The sequence below is a fragment of the Coffea arabica genome, unplaced genomic scaffold (assembly GCF_036785885.1).
Source record: "Coffea arabica cultivar ET-39 unplaced genomic scaffold, Coffea Arabica ET-39 HiFi ptg000200l, whole genome shotgun sequence".
NCBI classification, from domain to species: Eukaryota; Viridiplantae; Streptophyta; class Magnoliopsida; order Gentianales; family Rubiaceae; genus Coffea; species Coffea arabica.
Genome location: NW_027266262.1, coordinates 973,485 through 993,302, shown reverse-complemented (window position 1 = coordinate 993,302; position 19,818 = coordinate 973,485). Strand labels below are relative to the sequence as shown.

Here is a 19,818-nt window from a genome sequence, read left to right as displayed (position 1 = left end):
CGGGTCAGGTATGCTGACCCGAACCCGAAAATTTCAGGTTTACGGGGCGGCGGGTCGACCCGAAATGACCCGAAACTTAATTTTAATTTATTAATTTATCACTGTAATTTCTAATAAAATCAATTTCTCACAAAACTAATTACATAATCAAGTAATAAAAATTTAAATAAATGATTCCAAATCAAATCTAAAATAAATTAAACACCGTAAAAGTGTTTTATCCCAAGCAAAATATAAAATAAATTAAAACAATACAAAAGTGAAAAATAATATAATATATTATTTGTCCAAGTATAATAATTTCAACTTCACACAAATTAAATAAATTCGTTTAGGATTAAGTAATTAATGCCTTTGAAAAAAAGAATAACTTAGTTTAGTTAGATAAAATTATTTTTATGTTTATTAAATTATTTTTAATTCGTAAACGGGTCATATCGGGTCATATCAGGTCACCACGGGTTGACCCGAAATCGACCGGTTTTCTTTTCGGGTTCATCGGGTCCAACCCGATTCTGACCCGAATTCCCGAAACCTCAACCCAAACCCATTAATTTCGTGTTAGGTTCGTGTCGTGTTTTCAGGTCGTGTCGAAAATTGCCACCCCTAGTTGCGGTGATACATTTGCGCCGACAAATTTGAGCGACGATCCGGGCTTTGATCGAGCCGTACCGTTCCTGATTTGTCTCGCGCCTTCAGATCCTCCTTCACGCTTCGACAAGAAGCAAAATATTAAGCAATCGTTCCGACGGAGCTAAATTACTACAGGATAAAGAACGAATAGGAAATTTGGATTTCGAAACAAAAAAGAGAGGGGTGCAACACGAGGACTTCCCAGGGGGTCACCCATCCTAGTACTACTCTCGCCCAAGCACGCTTAACTTCGGAGTTCTGATGGGATCCGGTGCATTAGTGCTGGTATGATCGCACCCGCCATGTTCCTTTCGCTTTATTCTTTTAAACTACCCCGTCCTGCGAAGCAGTGTGGCTTTTCTAGACCGAAATTCATTTTAAGCGTCAATTCAAGCATTTTCCTCTTATCCTTTTATTTATTTACTTTATATTTTTTTTTGTTATTGATTTGCACCCTGTTTTTTTCCCTCATCCCGCAACTCTAAATTATCACGAAATCAATCCTTCACGCTTGCAGTTAGGGGTGGCAATTCGGGTCCAAATCAGGTTGGCGGGTCGGGTTCGGGTCAACAGACCCGCCAGAAAATCTGTTGACCCGAACCCCGACCCGCCAACCCGTGACGGGTCAGGTATGCTGACCCGAACCCGAAAATTTCAGGTTTACGGGGCGGCGGGTCGACCCGAAATGACCCGAAACTTAATTTTAATTTATTAATTTATCACTGTAATTTCTAATAAAATCAATTTCTCACAAAACTAATTACATAATCAAGTAATAAAAATTTAAATAAATGATTCCAAATCAAATCTAAAATAAATTAAACACCGTAAAAGTGTTTTATCCCAAGCAAAATATAAAATAAATTAAAACAATACAAAAGTGAAAAATAATATAATATATTATTTGTCCAAGTATAATAATTTCAACTTCACACAAATTAAATAAATTCGTTTAGGATTAAGTAATTAATGCCTTTGAAAAAAAGAATAACTTAGTTTAGTTAGATAAAATTATTTTTATGTTTATTAAATTATTTTTAATTCGTAAACGGGTCATATCGGGTCATATCAGGTCACCACGGGTTGACCCGAAATCGACCGGTTTTCTTTTCGGGTTCATCGGGTCCAACCCGATTCTGACCCGAATTCCCGAAACCTCAACCCAAACCCATTAATTTCGTGTTAGGTTCGTGTCGTGTTTTCAGGTCGTGTCGAAAATTGCCACCCCTAGTTGCGGTGATACATTTGCGCCGACAAATTTGAGCGACGATCCGGGCTTTGATCGAGCCGTACCGTTCCTGATTTGTCTCGCGCCTTCAGATCCTCCTTCACGCTTCGACAAGAAGCAAAATATTAAGCAATCGTTCCGACGGAGCTAAATTACTACAGGATAAAGAACGAATAGGAAATTTGGATTTCGAAACAAAAAAGAGAGGGGTGCAACACGAGGACTTCCCAGGGGGTCACCCATCCTAGTACTACTCTCGCCCAAGCACGCTTAACTTCGGAGTTCTGATGGGATCCGGTGCATTAGTGCTGGTATGATCGCACCCGCCATGTTCCTTTCGCTTTATTCTTTTAAACTACCCCGTCCTGCGAAGCAGTGTGGCTTTTCTAGACCGAAATTCATTTTAAGCGTCAATTCAAGCATTTTCCTCTTATCCTTTTATTTATTTACTTTATATTTTTTTTTGTTATTGATTTGCACCCTGTTTTTTTCCCTCATCCCGCAACTCTAAATTATCACGAAATCAATCCTTCACGCTTGCAGTTAGGGGTGGCAATTCGGGTCCAAATCAGGTTGGCGGGTCGGGTTCGGGTCAACAGACCCGCCAGAAAATCTGTTGACCCGAACCCCGACCCGCCAACCCGTGACGGGTCAGGTATGCTGACCCGAACCCGAAAATTTCAGGTTTACGGGGCGGCGGGTCGACCCGAAATGACCCGAAACTTAATTTTAATTTATTAATTTATCACTGTAATTTCTAATAAAATCAATTTCTCACAAAACTAATTACATAATCAAGTAATAAAAATTTAAATAAATGATTCCAAATCAAATCTAAAATAAATTAAACACCGTAAAAGTGTTTTATCCCAAGCAAAATATAAAATAAATTAAAACAATACAAAAGTGAAAAATAATATAATATATTATTTGTCCAAGTATAATAATTTCAACTTCACACAAATTAAATAAATTCGTTTAGGATTAAGTAATTAATGCCTTTGAAAAAAAGAATAACTTAGTTTAGTTAGATAAAATTATTTTTATGTTTATTAAATTATTTTTAATTCGTAAACGGGTCATATCGGGTCATATCAGGTCACCACGGGTTGACCCGAAATCGACCGGTTTTCTTTTCGGGTTCATCGGGTCCAACCCGATTCTGACCCGAATTCCCGAAACCTCAACCCAAACCCATTAATTTCGTGTTAGGTTCGTGTCGTGTTTTCAGGTCGTGTCGAAAATTGCCACCCCTAGTTGCGGTGATACATTTGCGCCGACAAATTTGAGCGACGATCCGGGCTTTGATCGAGCCGTACCGTTCCTGATTTGTCTCGCGCCTTCAGATCCTCCTTCACGCTTCGACAAGAAGCAAAATATTAAGCAATCGTTCCGACGGAGCTAAATTACTACAGGATAAAGAACGAATAGGAAATTTGGATTTCGAAACAAAAAAGAGAGGGGTGCAACACGAGGACTTCCCAGGGGGTCACCCATCCTAGTACTACTCTCGCCCAAGCACGCTTAACTTCGGAGTTCTGATGGGATCCGGTGCATTAGTGCTGGTATGATCGCACCCGCCATGTTCCTTTCGCTTTATTCTTTTAAACTACCCCGTCCTGCGAAGCAGTGTGGCTTTTCTAGACCGAAATTCATTTTAAGCGTCAATTCAAGCATTTTCCTCTTATCCTTTTATTTATTTACTTTATATTTTTTTTTGTTATTGATTTGCACCCTGTTTTTTTCCCTCATCCCGCAACTCTAAATTATCACGAAATCAATCCTTCACGCTTGCAGTTAGGGGTGGCAATTCGGGTCCAAATCAGGTTGGCGGGTCGGGTTCGGGTCAACAGACCCGCCAGAAAATCTGTTGACCCGAACCCCGACCCGCCAACCCGTGACGGGTCAGGTATGCTGACCCGAACCCGAAAATTTCAGGTTTACGGGGCGGCGGGTCGACCCGAAATGACCCGAAACTTAATTTTAATTTATTAATTTATCACTGTAATTTCTAATAAAATCAATTTCTCACAAAACTAATTACATAATCAAGTAATAAAAATTTAAATAAATGATTCCAAATCAAATCTAAAATAAATTAAACACCGTAAAAGTGTTTTATCCCAAGCAAAATATAAAATAAATTAAAACAATACAAAAGTGAAAAATAATATAATATGTTATTTGTCCAAGTATAATAATTTCAACTTCACACAAATTAAATAAATTCGTTTAGGATTAAGTAATTAATGCCTTTGAAAAAAAGAATAACTTAGTTTAGTTAGATAAAATTATTTTTATGTTTATTAAATTATTTTTAATTCGTAAACGGGTCATATCGGGTCATATCAGGTCACCACGGGTTGACCCGAAATCGACCGGTTTTCTTTTCGGGTTCATCGGGTCCAACCCGATTCTGACCCGAATTCCCGAAACCTCAACCCAAACCCATTAATTTCGTGTTAGGTTCGTGTCGTGTTTTCAGGTCGTGTCGAAAATTGCCACCCCTAGTTGCGGTGATACATTTGCGCCGACAAATTTGAGCGACGATCCGGGCTTTGATCGAGCCGTACCGTTCCTGATTTGTCTCGCGCCTTCAGATCCTCCTTCACGCTTCGACAAGAAGCAAAATATTAAGCAATCGTTCCGACGGAGCTAAATTACTACAGGATAAAGAACGAATAGGAAATTTGGATTTCGAAACAAAAAAGAGAGGGGTGCAACACGAGGACTTCCCAGGGGGTCACCCATCCTAGTACTACTCTCGCCCAAGCACGCTTAACTTCGGAGTTCTGATGGGATCCGGTGCATTAGTGCTGGTATGATCGCACCCGCCATGTTCCTTTCGCTTTATTCTTTTAAACTACCCCGTCCTGCGAAGCAGTGTGGCTTTTCTAGACCGAAATTCATTTTAAGCGTCAATTCAAGCATTTTCCTCTTATCCTTTTATTTATTTACTTTATATTTTTTTTTGTTATTGATTTGCACCCTGTTTTTTTCCCTCATCCCGCAACTCTAAATTATCACGAAATCAATCCTTCACGCTTGCAGTTAGGGGTGGCAATTCGGGTCCAAATCAGGTTGGCGGGTCGGGTTCGGGTCAACAGACCCGCCAGAAAATCTGTTGACCCGAACCCCGACCCGCCAACCCGTGACGGGTCAGGTATGCTGACCCGAACCCGAAAATTTCAGGTTTACGGGGCGGCGGGTCGACCCGAAATGACCCGAAACTTAATTTTAATTTATTAATTTATCACTGTAATTTCTAATAAAATCAATTTCTCACAAAACTAATTACATAATCAAGTAATAAAAATTTAAATAAATGATTCCAAATCAAATCTAAAATAAATTAAACACCGTAAAAGTGTTTTATCCCAAGCAAAATATAAAATAAATTAAAACAATACAAAAGTGAAAAATAATATAATATATTATTTGTCCAAGTATAATAATTTCAACTTCACACAAATTAAATAAATTCGTTTAGGATTAAGTAATTAATGCCTTTGAAAAAAAGAATAACTTAGTTTAGTTAGATAAAATTATTTTTATGTTTATTAAATTATTTTTAATTCGTAAACGGGTCATATCGGGTCATATCAGGTCACCACGGGTTGACCCGAAATCGACCGGTTTTCTTTTCGGGTTCATCGGGTCCAACCCGATTCTGACCCGAATTCCCGAAACCTCAACCCAAACCCATTAATTTCGTGTTAGGTTCGTGTCGTGTTTTCAGGTCGTGTCGAAAATTGCCACCCCTAGTTGCGGTGATACATTTGCGCCGACAAATTTGAGCGACGATCCGGGCTTTGATCGAGCCGTACCGTTCCTGATTTGTCTCGCGCCTTCAGATCCTCCTTCACGCTTCGACAAGAAGCAAAATATTAAGCAATCGTTCCGACGGAGCTAAATTACTACAGGATAAAGAACGAATAGGAAATTTGGATTTCGAAACAAAAAAGAGAGGGGTGCAACACGAGGACTTCCCAGGGGGTCACCCATCCTAGTACTACTCTCGCCCAAGCACGCTTAACTTCGGAGTTCTGATGGGATCCGGTGCATTAGTGCTGGTATGATCGCACCCGCCATGTTCCTTTCGCTTTATTCTTTTAAACTACCCCGTCCTGCGAAGCAGTGTGGCTTTTCTAGACCGAAATTCATTTTAAGCGTCAATTCAAGCATTTTCCTCTTATCCTTTTATTTATTTACTTTATATTTTTTTTTGTTATTGATTTGCACCCTGTTTTTTTCCCTCATCCCGCAACTCTAAATTATCACGAAATCAATCCTTCACGCTTGCAGTTAGGGGTGGCAATTCGGGTCCAAATCAGGTTGGCGGGTCGGGTTCGGGTCAACAGACCCGCCAGAAAATCTGTTGACCCGAACCCCGACCCGCCAACCCGTGACGGGTCAGGTATGCTGACCCGAACCCGAAAATTTCAGGTTTACGGGGCGGCGGGTCGACCCGAAATGACCCGAAACTTAATTTTAATTTATTAATTTATCACTGTAATTTCTAATAAAATCAATTTCTCACAAAACTAATTACATAATCAAGTAATAAAAATTTAAATAAATGATTCCAAATCAAATCTAAAATAAATTAAACACCGTAAAAGTGTTTTATCCCAAGCAAAATATAAAATAAATTAAAACAATACAAAAGTGAAAAATAATATAATATATTATTTGTCCAAGTATAATAATTTCAACTTCACACAAATTAAATAAATTCGTTTAGGATTAAGTAATTAATGCCTTTGAAAAAAAGAATAACTTAGTTTAGTTAGATAAAATTATTTTTATGTTTATTAAATTATTTTTAATTCGTAAACGGGTCATATCGGGTCATATCAGGTCACCACGGGTTGACCCGAAATCGACCGGTTTTCTTTTCGGGTTCATCGGGTCCAACCCGATTCTGACCCGAATTCCCGAAACCTCAACCCAAACCCATTAATTTCGTGTTAGGTTCGTGTCGTGTTTTCAGGTCGTGTCGAAAATTGCCACCCCTAGTTGCGGTGATACATTTGCGCCGACAAATTTGAGCGACGATCCGGGCTTTGATCGAGCCGTACCGTTCCTGATTTGTCTCGCGCCTTCAGATCCTCCTTCACGCTTCGACAAGAAGCAAAATATTAAGCAATCGTTCCAACGGAGCTAAATTACTACAGGATAAAGAACGAATAGGAAATTTGGATTTCGAAACAAAAAAGAGAGGGGTGCAACACGAGGACTTCCCAGGGGGTCACCCATCCTAGTACTACTCTCGCCCAAGCACGCTTAACTTCGGAGTTCTGATGGGATCCGGTGCATTAGTGCTGGTATGATCGCACCCGCCATGTTCCTTTCGCTTTATTCTTTTAAACTACCCCGTCCTGCGAAGCAGTGTGGCTTTTCTAGACCGAAATTCATTTTAAGCGTCAATTCAAGCATTTTCATCTTATCCTTTTATTTATTTACTTTATATTTTTTTTTGTTATTGATTTGCACCCTGTTTTTTTCCCTCATCCCGCAACTCTAAATTATCACGAAATCAATCCTTCACGCTTGCAGTTAGGGGTGGCAATTCGGGTCCAAATCAGGTTGGCGGGTCGGGTTCGGGTCAACAGACCCGCCAGAAAATCTGTTGACCCGAACCCCGACCCGCCAACCCGTGACGGGTCAGGTATGCTGACCCGAACCCGAAAATTTCAGGTTTACGGGGCGGCGGGTCGACCCGAAATGACCCGAAACTTAATTTTAATTTATTAATTTATCACTGTAATTTCTAATAAAATCAATTTCTCACAAAACTAATTACATAATCAAGTAATAAAAATTTAAATAAATGATTCCAAATCAAATCTAAAATAAATTAAACACCGTAAAAGTGTTTTATCCCAAGCAAAATATAAAATAAATTAAAACAATACAAAAGTGAAAAATAATATAATATATTATTTGTCCAAGTATAATAATTTCAACTTCACACAAATTAAATAAATTCGTTTAGGATTAAGTAATTAATGCCTTTGAAAAAAAGAATAACTTAGTTTAGTTAGATAAAATTATTTTTATGTTTATTAAATTATTTTTAATTCGTAAACGGGTCATATCGGGTCATATCAGGTCACCACGGGTTGACCCGAAATCGACCGGTTTTCTTTTCGGGTTCATCGGGTCCAACCCGATTCTGACCCGAATTCCCGAAACCTCAACCCAAACCCATTAATTTCGTGTTAGGTTCGTGTCGTGTTTTCAGGTCGTGTCGAAAATTGCCACCCCTAGTTGCGGTGATACATTTGCGCCGACAAATTTGAGCGACGATCCGGGCTTTGATCGAGCCGTACCGTTCCTGATTTGTCTCGCGCCTTCAGATCCTCCTTCACGCTTCGACAAGAAGCAAAATATTAAGCAATCGTTCCGACGGAGCTAAATTACTACAGGATAAAGAACGAATAGGAAATTTGGATTTCGAAACAAAAAAGAGAGGGGTGCAACACGAGGACTTCCCAGGGGGTCACCCATCCTAGTACTACTCTCGCCCAAGCACGCTTAACTTCGGAGTTCTGATGGGATCCGGTGCATTAGTGCTGGTATGATCGCACCCGCCATGTTCCTTTCGCTTTATTCTTTTAAACTACCCCGTCCTGCGAAGCAGTGTGGCTTTTCTAGACCGAAATTCATTTTAAGCGTCAATTCAAGCATTTTCCTCTTATCCTTTTATTTATTTACTTTATATTTTTTTTTGTTATTGATTTGCACCCTGTTTTTTTCCCTCATCCCGCAACTCTAAATTATCACGAAATCAATCCTTCACGCTTGCAGTTAGGGGTGGCAATTCGGGTCCAAATCAGGTTGGCGGGTCGGGTTCGGGTCAACAGACCCGCCAGAAAATCTGTTGACCCGAACCCCGACCCGCCAACCCGTGACGGGTCAGGTATGCTGACCCGAACCCGAAAATTTCAGGTTTACGGGGCGGCGGGTCGACCCGAAATGACCCGAAACTTAATTTTAATTTATTAATTTATCACTGTAATTTCTAATAAAATCAATTTCTCACAAAACTAATTACATAATCAAGTAATAAAAATTTAAATAAATGATTCCAAATCAAATCTAAAATAAATTAAACACCGTAAAAGTGTTTTATCCCAAGCAAAATATAAAATAAATTAAAACAATACAAAAGTGAAAAATAATATAATATGTTATTTGTCCAAGTATAATAATTTCAACTTCACACAAATTAAATAAATTCGTTTAGGATTAAGTAATTAATGCCTTTGAAAAAAAGAATAACTTAGTTTAGTTAGATAAAATTATTTTTATGTTTATTAAATTATTTTTAATTCGTAAACGGGTCATATCGGGTCATATCAGGTCACCACGGGTTGACCCGAAATCGACCGGTTTTCTTTTCGGGTTCATCGGGTCCAACCCGATTCTGACCCGAATTCCCGAAACCTCAACCCAAACCCATTAATTTCGTGTTAGGTTCGTGTCGTGTTTTCAGGTCGTGTCGAAAATTGCCACCCCTAGTTGCGGTGATACATTTGCGCCGACAAATTTGAGCGACGATCCGGGCTTTGATCGAGCCGTACCGTTCCTGATTTGTCTCGCGCCTTCAGATCCTCCTTCACGCTTCGACAAGAAGCAAAATATTAAGCAATCGTTCCGACGGAGCTAAATTACTACAGGATAAAGAACGAATAGGAAATTTGGATTTCGAAACAAAAAAGAGAGGGGTGCAACACGAGGACTTCCCAGGGGGTCACCCATCCTAGTACTACTCTCGCCCAAGCACGCTTAACTTCGGAGTTCTGATGGGATCCGGTGCATTAGTGCTGGTATGATCGCACCCGCCATGTTCCTTTCGCTTTATTCTTTTAAACTACCCCGTCCTGCGAAGCAGTGTGGCTTTTCTAGACCGAAATTCATTTTAAGCGTCAATTCAAGCATTTTCCTCTTATCCTTTTATTTATTTACTTTATATTTTTTTTTGTTATTGATTTGCACCCTGTTTTTTTCCCTCATCCCGCAACTCTAAATTATCACGAAATCAATCCTTCACGCTTGCAGTTAGGGGTGGCAATTCGGGTCCAAATCAGGTTGGCGGGTCGGGTTCGGGTCAACAGACCCGCCAGAAAATCTGTTGACCCGAACCCCGACCCGCCAACCCGTGACGGGTCAGGTATGCTGACCCGAACCCGAAAATTTCAGGTTTACGGGGCGGCGGGTCGACCCGAAATGACCCGAAACTTAATTTTAATTTATTAATTTATCACTGTAATTTCTAATAAAATCAATTTCTCACAAAACTAATTACATAATCAAGTAATAAAAATTTAAATAAATGATTCCAAATCAAATCTAAAATAAATTAAACACCGTAAAAGTGTTTTATCCCAAGCAAAATATAAAATAAATTAAAACAATACAAAAGTGAAAAATAATATAATATATTATTTGTCCAAGTATAATAATTTCAACTTCACACAAATTAAATAAATTCGTTTAGGATTAAGTAATTAATGCCTTTGAAAAAAAGAATAACTTAGTTTAGTTAGATAAAATTATTTTTATGTTTATTAAATTATTTTTAATTCGTAAACGGGTCATATCGGGTCATATCAGGTCACCACGGGTTGACCCGAAATCGACCGGTTTTCTTTTCGGGTTCATCGGGTCCAACCCGATTCTGACCCGAATTCCCGAAACCTCAACCCAAACCCATTAATTTCGTGTTAGGTTCGTGTCGTGTTTTCAGGTCGTGTCGAAAATTGCCACCCCTAGTTGCGGTGATACATTTGCGCCGACAAATTTGAGCGACGATCCGGGCTTTGATCGAGCCGTACCGTTCCTGATTTGTCTCGCGCCTTCAGATCCTCCTTCACGCTTCGACAAGAAGCAAAATATTAAGCAATCGTTCCGACGGAGCTAAATTACTACAGGATAAAGAACGAATAGGAAATTTGGATTTCGAAACAAAAAAGAGAGGGGTGCAACACGAGGACTTCCCAGGGGGTCACCCATCCTAGTACTACTCTCGCCCAAGCACGCTTAACTTCGGAGTTCTGATGGGATCCGGTGCATTAGTGCTGGTATGATCGCACCCGCCATGTTCCTTTCGCTTTATTCTTTTAAACTACCCCGTCCTGCGAAGCAGTGTGGCTTTTCTAGACCGAAATTCATTTTAAGCGTCAATTCAAGCATTTTCCTCTTATCCTTTTATTTATTTACTTTATATTTTTTTTTGTTATTGATTTGCACCCTGTTTTTTTCCCTCATCCCGCAACTCTAAATTATCACGAAATCAATCCTTCACGCTTGCAGTTAGGGGTGGCAATTCGGGTCCAAATCAGGTTGGCGGGTCGGGTTCGGGTCAACAGACCCGCCAGAAAATCTGTTGACCCGAACCCCGACCCGCCAACCCGTGACGGGTCAGGTATGCTGACCCGAACCCGAAAATTTCAGGTTTACGGGGCGGCGGGTCGACCCGAAATGACCCGAAACTTAATTTTAATTTATTAATTTATCACTGTAATTTCTAATAAAATCAATTTCTCACAAAACTAATTACATAATCAAGTAATAAAAATTTAAATAAATGATTCCAAATCAAATCTAAAATAAATTAAACACCGTAAAAGTGTTTTATCCCAAGCAAAATATAAAATAAATTAAAACAATACAAAAGTGAAAAATAATATAATATATTATTTGTCCAAGTATAATAATTTCAACTTCACACAAATTAAATAAATTCGTTTAGGATTAAGTAATTAATGCCTTTGAAAAAAAGAATAACTTAGTTTAGTTAGATAAAATTATTTTTATGTTTATTAAATTATTTTTAATTCGTAAACGGGTCATATCGGGTCATATCAGGTCACCACGGGTTGACCCGAAATCGACCGGTTTTCTTTTCGGGTTCATCGGGTCCAACCCGATTCTGACCCGAATTCCCGAAACCTCAACCCAAACCCATTAATTTCGTGTTAGGTTCGTGTCGTGTTTTCAGGTCGTGTCGAAAATTGCCACCCCTAGTTGCGGTGATACATTTGCGCCGACAAATTTGAGCGACGATCCGGGCTTTGATCGAGCCGTACCGTTCCTGATTTGTCTCGCGCCTTCAGATCCTCCTTCACGCTTCGACAAGAAGCAAAATATTAAGCAATCGTTCCAACGGAGCTAAATTACTACAGGATAAAGAACGAATAGGAAATTTGGATTTCGAAACAAAAAAGAGAGGGGTGCAACACGAGGACTTCCCAGGGGGTCACCCATCCTAGTACTACTCTCGCCCAAGCACGCTTAACTTCGGAGTTCTGATGGGATCCGGTGCATTAGTGCTGGTATGATCGCACCCGCCATGTTCCTTTCGCTTTATTCTTTTAAACTACCCCGTCCTGCGAAGCAGTGTGGCTTTTCTAGACCGAAATTCATTTTAAGCGTCAATTCAAGCATTTTCATCTTATCCTTTTATTTATTTACTTTATATTTTTTTTTGTTATTGATTTGCACCCTGTTTTTTTCCCTCATCCCGCAACTCTAAATTATCACGAAATCAATCCTTCACGCTTGCAGTTAGGGGTGGCAATTCGGGTCCAAATCAGGTTGGCGGGTCGGGTTCGGGTCAACAGACCCGCCAGAAAATCTGTTGACCCGAACCCCGACCCGCCAACCCGTGACGGGTCAGGTATGCTGACCCGAACCCGAAAATTTCAGGTTTACGGGGCGGCGGGTCGACCCGAAATGACCCGAAACTTAATTTTAATTTATTAATTTATCACTGTAATTTCTAATAAAATCAATTTCTCACAAAACTAATTACATAATCAAGTAATAAAAATTTAAATAAATGATTCCAAATCAAATCTAAAATAAATTAAACACCGTAAAAGTGTTTTATCCCAAGCAAAATATAAAATAAATTAAAACAATACAAAAGTGAAAAATAATATAATATATTATTTGTCCAAGTATAATAATTTCAACTTCACACAAATTAAATAAATTCGTTTAGGATTAAGTAATTAATGCCTTTGAAAAAAAGAATAACTTAGTTTAGTTAGATAAAATTATTTTTATGTTTATTAAATTATTTTTAATTCGTAAACGGGTCATATCGGGTCATATCAGGTCACCACGGGTTGACCCGAAATCGACCGGTTTTCTTTTCGGGTTCATCGGGTCCAACCCGATTCTGACCCGAATTCCCGAAACCTCAACCCAAACCCATTAATTTCGTGTTAGGTTCGTGTCGTGTTTTCAGGTCGTGTCGAAAATTGCCACCCCTAGTTGCGGTGATACATTTGCGCCGACAAATTTGAGCGACGATCCGGGCTTTGATCGAGCCGTACCGTTCCTGATTTGTCTCGCGCCTTCAGATCCTCCTTCACGCTTCGACAAGAAGCAAAATATTAAGCAATCGTTCCGACGGAGCTAAATTACTACAGGATAAAGAACGAATAGGAAATTTGGATTTCGAAACAAAAAAGAGAGGGGTGCAACACGAGGACTTCCCAGGGGGTCACCCATCCTAGTACTACTCTCGCCCAAGCACGCTTAACTTCGGAGTTCTGATGGGATCCGGTGCATTAGTGCTGGTATGATCGCACCCGCCATGTTCCTTTCGCTTTATTCTTTTAAACTACCCCGTCCTGCGAAGCAGTGTGGCTTTTCTAGACTGAAATTCATTTTAAGCGTCAATTCAAGCATTTTCCTCTTATCCTTTTATTTATTTACTTTATATTTTTTTTTGTTATTGATTTGCACCCTGTTTTTTTCCCTCATCCCGCAACTCTAAATTATCACGAAATCAATCCTTCACGCTTGCAGTTAGGGGTGGCAATTCGGGTCCAAATCAGGTTGGCGGGTCGGGTTCGGGTCAACAGACCCGCCAGAAAATCTGTTGACCCGAACCCCGACCCGCCAACCCGTGACGGGTCAGGTATGCTGACCCGAACCCGAAAATTTCAGGTTTACGGGGCGGCGGGTCGACCCGAAATGACCCGAAACTTAATTTTAATTTATTAATTTATCACTGTAATTTCTAATAAAATCAATTTCTCACAAAACTAATTACATAATCAAGTAATAAAAATTTAAATAAATGATTCCAAATCAAATCTAAAATAAATTAAACACCGTAAAAGTGTTTTATCCCAAGCAAAATATAAAATAAATTAAAACAATACAAAAGTGAAAAATAATATAATATATTATTTGTCCAAGTATAATAATTTCAACTTCACACAAATTAAATAAATTCGTTTAGGATTAAGTAATTAATGCCTTTGAAAAAAAGAATAACTTAGTTTAGTTAGATAAAATTATTTTTATGTTTATTAAATTATTTTTAATTCGTAAACGGGTCATATCGGGTCATATCAGGTCACCACGGGTTGACCCGAAATCGACCGGTTTTCTTTTCGGGTTCATCGGGTCCAACCCGATTCTGACCCGAATTCCCGAAACCTCAACCCAAACCCATTAATTTCGTGTTAGGTTCGTGTCGTGTTTTCAGGTCGTGTCGAAAATTGCCACCCCTAGTTGCGGTGATACATTTGCGCCGACAAATTTGAGCGACGATCCGGGCTTTGATCGAGCCGTACCGTTCCTGATTTGTCTCGCGCCTTCAGATCCTCCTTCACGCTTCGACAAGAAGCAAAATATTAAGCAATCGTTCCGACGGAGCTAAATTACTACAGGATAAAGAACGAATAGGAAATTTGGATTTCGAAACAAAAAAGAGATGGGTGCAACACGAGGACTTCCCAGGGGGTCACCCATCCTAGTACTACTCTCGCCCAAGCACGCTTAACTTCGGAGTTCTGATGGGATCCGGTGCATTAGTGCTGGTATGATCGCACCCGCCATGTTCCTTTCGCTTTATTCTTTTAAACTACCCCGTCCTGCGAAGCAGTGTGGCTTTTCTAGACCGAAATTCATTTTAAGCGTCAATTCAAGCATTTTCCTCTTATCCTTTTATTTATTTACTTTATATTTTTTTTTGTTATTGATTTGCACCCTGTTTTTTTCCCTCATCCCGCAACTCTAAATTATCACGAAATCAATCCTTCACGCTTGCAGTTAGGGGTGGCAATTCGGGTCCAAATCAGGTTGGCGGGTCGGGTTCGGGTCAACAGACCCGCCAGAAAATCTGTTGACCCGAACCCCGACCCGCCAACCCGTGACGGGTCAGGTATGCTGACCCGAACCCGAAAATTTCAGGTTTACGGGGCGGCGGGTCGACCCGAAATGACCCGAAACTTAATTTTAATTTATTAATTTATCACTGTAATTTCTAATAAAATCAATTTCTCACAAAACTAATTACATAATCAAGTAATAAAAATTTAAATAAATGATTCCAAATCAAATCTAAAATAAATTAAACACCGTAAAAGTGTTTTATCCCAAGCAAAATATAAAATAAATTAAAACAATACAAAAGTGAAAAATAATATAATATATTATTTGTCCAAGTATAATAATTTCAACTTCACACAAATTAAATAAATTCGTTTAGGATTAAGTAATTAATGCCTTTGAAAAAAAGAATAACTTAGTTTAGTTAGATAAAATTATTTTTATGTTTATTAAATTATTTTTAATTCGTAAACGGGTCATATCGGGTCATATCAGGTCACCACGGGTTGACCCGAAATCGACCGGTTTTCTTTTCGGGTTCATCGGGTCCAACCCGATTCTGACCCGAATTCCCGAAACCTCAACCCAAACCCATTAATTTCGTGTTAGGTTCGTGTCGTGTTTTCAGGTCGTGTCGAAAATTGCCACCCCTAGTTGCGGTGATACATTTGCGCCGACAAATTTGAGCGACGATCCGGGCTTTGATCGAGCCGTACCGTTCCTGATTTGTCTCGCGCCTTCAGATCCTCCTTCACGCTTCGACAAGAAGCAAAATATTAAGCAATCGTTCCGACGGAGCTAAATTACTACAGGATAAAGAACGAATAGGAAATTTGGATTTCGAAACAAAAAAGAGAGGGGTGCAACACGAGGACTTCCCAGGGGGTCACCCATCCTAGTACTACTCTCGCCCAAGCACGCTTAACTTCGGAGTTCTGATGGGATCCGGTGCATTAGTGCTGGTATGATCGCACCCGCCATGTTCCTTTCGCTTTATTCTTTTAAACTACCCCGTCCTGCGAAGCAGTGTGGCTTTTCTAGACCGAAATTCATTTTAAGCGTCAATTCAAGCATTTTCCTCTTATCCTTTTATTTATTTACTTTATATTTTTTTTTGTTATTGATTTGCACCCTGTTTTTTTCCCTCATCCCGCAACTCTAAATTATCACGAAATCAATCCTTCACGCTTGCAGTTAGGGGTGGCAATTCGGGTCCAAATCAGGTTGGCGGGTCGGGTTCGGGTCAACAGACCCGCCAGAAAATCTGTTGACCCGAACCCCGACCCGCCAACCCGTGACGGGTCAGGTATGCTGACCCGAACCCGAAAATTTCAGGTTTACGGGGCGGCGGGTCGACCCGAAATGACCCGAAACTTAATTTTAATTTATTAATTTATCACTGTAATTTCTAATAAAATCAATTTCTCACAAAACTAATTACATAATCAAGTAATAAAAATTTAAATAAATGATTCCAAATCAAATCTAAAATAAATTAAACACCGTAAAAGTGTTTTATCCCAAGCAAAATATAAAATAAATTAAAACAATACAAAAGTGAAAAATAATATAATATATTATTTGTCCAAGTATAATAATTTCAACTTCACACAAATTAAATAAATTCGTTTAGGATTAAGTAATTAATGCCTTTGAAAAAAAGAATAACTTAGTTTAGTTAGATAAAATTATTTTTATGTTTATTAAATTATTTTTAATTCGTAAACGGGTCATATCGGGTCATATCAGGTCACCACGGGTTGACCCGAAATCGACCGGTTTTCTTTTCGGGTTCATCGGGTCCAACCCGATTCTGACCCGAATTCCCGAAACCTCAACCCAAACCCATTAATTTCGTGTTAGGTTCGTGTCGTGTTTTCAGGTCGTGTCGAAAATTGCCACCCCTAGTTGCGGTGATACATTTGCGCCGACAAATTTGAGCGACGATCCGGGCTTTGATCGAGCCGTACCGTTCCTGATTTGTCTCGCGCCTTCAGATCCTCCTTCACGCTTCGACAAGAAGCAAAATATTAAGCAATCGTTCCGACGGAGCTAAATTACTACAGGATAAAGAACGAATAGGAAATTTGGATTTCGAAACAAAAAAGAGAGGGGTGCAACACGAGGACTTCCCAGGGGGTCACCCATCCTAGTACTACTCTCGCCCAAGCACGCTTAACTTCGGAGTTCTGATGGGATCCGGTGCATTAGTGCTGGTATGATCGCACCCGCCATGTTCCTTTCGCTTTATTCTTTTAAACTACCCCGTCCTGCGAAGCAGTGTGGCTTTTCTAGACCGAAATTCATTTTAAGCGTCAATTCAAGCATTTTCCTCTTATCCTTTTATTTATTTACTTTATATTTTTTTTTGTTATTGATTTGCACCCTGTTTTTTTCCCTCATCCCGCAACTCTAAATTATCACGAAATCAATCCTTCACGCTTGCAGTTAGGGGTGGCAATTCGGGTCCAAATCAGGTTGGCGGGTCGGGTTCGGGTCAACAGACCCGCCAGAAAATCTGTTGACCCGAACCCCGACCCGCCAACCCGTGACGGGTCAGGTATGCTGACCCGAACCCGAAAATTTCAGGTTTACGGGGCGGCGGGTCGACCCGAAATGACCCGAAACTTAATTTTAATTTATTAATTTATCACTGTAATTTCTAATAAAATCAATTTCTCACAAAACTAATTACATAATCAAGTAATAAAAATTTAAATAAATGATTCCAAATCAAATCTAAAATAAATTAAACACCGTAAAAGTGTTTTATCCCAAGCAAAATATAAAATAAATTAAAACAATACAAAAGTGAAAAATAATATAATATATTATTTGTCCAAGTATAATAATTTCAACTTCACACAAATTAAATAAATTCGTTTAGGATTAAGTAATTAATGCCTTTGAAAAAAAGAATAACTTAGTTTAGTTAGATAAAATTATTTTTATGTTTATTAAATTATTTTTAATTCGTAAACGGGTCATATCAGGTCACCACGGGTTGACCCGAAATCGACCGGTTTTCTTTTCGGGTTCATCGGGTCCAACCCGATTCTGACCCGAATTCCCGAAACCTCAACCCAAACCCATTAATTTCGTGTTAGGTTCGTGTCGTGTTTTCAGGTCGTGTCGAAAATTGCCACCCCTAGTTGCGGTGATACATTTGCGCCGACAAATTTGAGCGACGATCCGGGCTTTGATCGAGCCGTACCGTTCCTGATTTGTCTCGCGCCTTCAGATCCTCCTTCACGCTTCGACAAGAAGCAAAATATTAAGCAATCGTTCCGACGGAGCTAAATTACTACAGGATAAAGAACGAATAGGAAATTTGGATTTCGAAACAAAAAAGAGAGGGGTGCAACACGAGGACTTCCCAGGGGGTCACCCATCCTAGTACTACTCTCGCCCAAGCACGCTTAACTTCGGAGTTCTGATGGGATCCGGTGCATTAGTGCTGGTATGATCGCACCCGCCATGTTCCTTTCGCTTTATTCTTTTAAACTACCCCGTCCTGCGAAGCAGTGTGGCTTTTCTAGACCGAAATTCATTTTAAGCGTCAATTCAAGCATTTTCCTCTTATCCTTTTTTTTATTTACTTTATATTTTTTTTTGTTATTGATTTGCACCCTGTTTTTTTCCCTCATCCCGCAACTCTAAATTATCACGAAATCAATCCTTCACGCTTGCAGTTAGGGGTGGCAATTCGGGTCCAAATCAGGTTGGCGGGTCGGGTTCGGGTCAACAGACCCGCCAGAAAATCTGTTGACCCGAACCCCGACCCGCCAACCCGTGACGGGTCAGGTATGCTGACCCGAACCCGAAAATTTCAGGTTTACGGGGCGGCGGGTCGACCCGAAATGACCCGAAACTTAATTTTAATTTATTAATTTATCACTGTAATTTCTAATAAAATCAATTTCTCACAAAACTAATTACATAATCAAGTAATAAAAATTTAAATAAATGATTCCAAATCAAATCTAAAATAAATTAAACACCGTAAAAGTGTTTTATCCCAAGCAAAATATAAAATAAATTAAAACAATACAAAAGTGAAAAATAATATAATATATTATTTGTCCAAGTATAATAATTTCAACTTCACACAAATTAAATAAATTCGTTTAGGATTAAGTAATTAATGCCTTTGAAAAAAAGAATAACTTAGTTTAGTTAGATAAAATTATTTTTATGTTTATTAAATTATTTTTAATTCGTAAACGGGTCATATCAGGTCACCACGGGTTGACCCGAAATCGACCGGTTTTCTTTTCGGGTTCATCGGGTCCAACCCGATTCTGACCCGAATTCCCGAAACCTCAACCCAAACCCATTAATTTCGTGTTAGGTTCGTGTCGTGTTTTCAGGTCGTGTCGAAAATTGCCACCCCTAGTTGCGGTGATACATTTGCGCCGACAAATTTGAGCGACGATCCGGGCTTTGATCGAGCCGTACCGTTCCTGATTTGTCTCGCGCCTTCAGATCCTCCTTCACGCTTCGACAAGAAGCAAAATATTAAGCAATCGTTCCGACGGAGCTAAATTACTACAGGATAAAGAACGAATAGGAAATTTGGATTTCGAAACAAAAAAGAGAGGGGTGCAACACGAGGACTTCCCAGGGGGTCACCCATCCTAGTACTACTCTCGCCCAAGCACGCTTAACTTCGGAGTTCTGATGGGATCCGGTGCATTAGTGCTGGTATGATCGCACCCGCCATGTTCCTTTCGCTTTATTCTTTTAAACTACCCCGTCCTGCGAAGCAGTGTGGCTTTTCTAGACCGAAATTCATTTTAAGCGTCAATTCAAGC

At 39.5% G+C, this 19,818-nt stretch overlaps 16 non-coding genes across 16 annotated transcripts; all 16 read right to left on the bottom strand.

Moving 5' to 3' along the window:
- Positions 1-813: 813 nt before the first annotated feature.
- LOC140034590 (5S ribosomal RNA) lies at positions 814-932 on the bottom strand. The gene has a single exon (XR_011838473.1). It is a non-coding gene; the product is annotated as a 5S ribosomal RNA (ribosomal RNA).
- A 1,135-nt stretch (positions 933-2,067) lies between these two features.
- Positions 2,068-2,186, bottom strand: LOC140034579 (5S ribosomal RNA). Its single transcript, XR_011838469.1, has one exon. It is a non-coding gene; the product is annotated as a 5S ribosomal RNA (ribosomal RNA).
- Positions 2,187-3,321: 1,135 nt separating this feature from the next.
- Positions 3,322-3,440, bottom strand: LOC140034568 (5S ribosomal RNA). The gene has a single exon (XR_011838462.1). It is a non-coding gene; the product is annotated as a 5S ribosomal RNA (ribosomal RNA).
- A 1,135-nt stretch (positions 3,441-4,575) lies between these two features.
- Positions 4,576-4,694, bottom strand: LOC140034557 (5S ribosomal RNA). Its single transcript, XR_011838454.1, has one exon. It is a non-coding gene; the product is annotated as a 5S ribosomal RNA (ribosomal RNA).
- A 1,135-nt stretch (positions 4,695-5,829) lies between these two features.
- LOC140034546 (5S ribosomal RNA) lies at positions 5,830-5,948 on the bottom strand. The gene has a single exon (XR_011838443.1). It is a non-coding gene; the product is annotated as a 5S ribosomal RNA (ribosomal RNA).
- A 1,135-nt stretch (positions 5,949-7,083) lies between these two features.
- On the bottom strand, positions 7,084-7,202 carry LOC140034534 (5S ribosomal RNA). The gene has a single exon (XR_011838431.1). It is a non-coding gene; the product is annotated as a 5S ribosomal RNA (ribosomal RNA).
- A 1,135-nt stretch (positions 7,203-8,337) lies between these two features.
- On the bottom strand, positions 8,338-8,456 carry LOC140034523 (5S ribosomal RNA). Its single transcript, XR_011838420.1, has one exon. It is a non-coding gene; the product is annotated as a 5S ribosomal RNA (ribosomal RNA).
- A 1,135-nt stretch (positions 8,457-9,591) lies between these two features.
- On the bottom strand, positions 9,592-9,710 carry LOC140034512 (5S ribosomal RNA). Its single transcript, XR_011838409.1, has one exon. It is a non-coding gene; the product is annotated as a 5S ribosomal RNA (ribosomal RNA).
- A 1,135-nt stretch (positions 9,711-10,845) lies between these two features.
- Positions 10,846-10,964, bottom strand: LOC140034501 (5S ribosomal RNA). Its single transcript, XR_011838398.1, has one exon. It is a non-coding gene; the product is annotated as a 5S ribosomal RNA (ribosomal RNA).
- A 1,135-nt stretch (positions 10,965-12,099) lies between these two features.
- LOC140034490 (5S ribosomal RNA) lies at positions 12,100-12,218 on the bottom strand. The gene has a single exon (XR_011838387.1). It is a non-coding gene; the product is annotated as a 5S ribosomal RNA (ribosomal RNA).
- Positions 12,219-13,353: 1,135 nt separating this feature from the next.
- On the bottom strand, positions 13,354-13,472 carry LOC140034479 (5S ribosomal RNA). The gene has a single exon (XR_011838376.1). It is a non-coding gene; the product is annotated as a 5S ribosomal RNA (ribosomal RNA).
- Positions 13,473-14,607: 1,135 nt separating this feature from the next.
- On the bottom strand, positions 14,608-14,726 carry LOC140034677 (5S ribosomal RNA). Its single transcript, XR_011838536.1, has one exon. It is a non-coding gene; the product is annotated as a 5S ribosomal RNA (ribosomal RNA).
- Positions 14,727-15,861: 1,135 nt separating this feature from the next.
- On the bottom strand, positions 15,862-15,980 carry LOC140034467 (5S ribosomal RNA). The gene has a single exon (XR_011838365.1). It is a non-coding gene; the product is annotated as a 5S ribosomal RNA (ribosomal RNA).
- A 1,135-nt stretch (positions 15,981-17,115) lies between these two features.
- Positions 17,116-17,234, bottom strand: LOC140034456 (5S ribosomal RNA). Its single transcript, XR_011838354.1, has one exon. It is a non-coding gene; the product is annotated as a 5S ribosomal RNA (ribosomal RNA).
- A 1,125-nt stretch (positions 17,235-18,359) lies between these two features.
- On the bottom strand, positions 18,360-18,478 carry LOC140034445 (5S ribosomal RNA). The gene has a single exon (XR_011838343.1). It is a non-coding gene; the product is annotated as a 5S ribosomal RNA (ribosomal RNA).
- A 1,125-nt stretch (positions 18,479-19,603) lies between these two features.
- On the bottom strand, positions 19,604-19,722 carry LOC140034434 (5S ribosomal RNA). Its single transcript, XR_011838332.1, has one exon. It is a non-coding gene; the product is annotated as a 5S ribosomal RNA (ribosomal RNA).
- Between the last annotated feature and the right edge of the window lie 96 nt (positions 19,723-19,818).